Source organism: Mastomys coucha, unplaced genomic scaffold (assembly GCF_008632895.1).
Source record: "Mastomys coucha isolate ucsf_1 unplaced genomic scaffold, UCSF_Mcou_1 pScaffold13, whole genome shotgun sequence".
Taxonomy (NCBI): Eukaryota; Metazoa; Chordata; class Mammalia; order Rodentia; family Muridae; genus Mastomys; species Mastomys coucha.
Window position 1 is genome coordinate 28,275,219 of NW_022196895.1, and position 604 is coordinate 28,275,822.

The window sequence follows — 604 nt, forward strand, 5'->3', positions numbered from 1 at the left end:
TGAAGTTCCTTTGTGCTGGCTATCTAATCCTGCACACGGGATCTGCCCAGGCCTGTGGTTGATACACCCAGTGGCATTCCACTGGGGAAAACTGACTTTCTCTTTCCCAGCAGGTGTCAATTGCGAATTGCCTTTTGGTAAGGGGCGGGGCTTTACATTCACTCTATTTCTTGGTACTAGGCCTTTGCTTGGCTTGAACTTGTGCAGGTCTTGGGATGTTTATTTTCCTCCTCTGCTTCTTTTTGTAACCCTGACTGTCTTGAAACACACCATGTAGACCACACGGGTCTCAAATCCACAGACATCTGTTTGGTTTCCTGAGCAATAAATAGAATTAAAGGATTGGGCCACCACAGCCGGCGCAGTCCACCTCAGTTTGGGAGTCAGGTCTCTCATCAGCCTGGAAGTTGCTGATTAAGTTAGGCTACCAGCCAGTGAGCCCCAAGGACCTTGTCTACCTGCCTAGATCTGCGGTTACAAGTGTGTACCACTATTGCCAACTTTAAAATATTTATTTATTCCCAACTATAGTCTAAGTATTTATCCTTATACCTACAGATAACTGTGGCTCTCACCCATCATCAAAAAAATCTTTTTTTTTTTT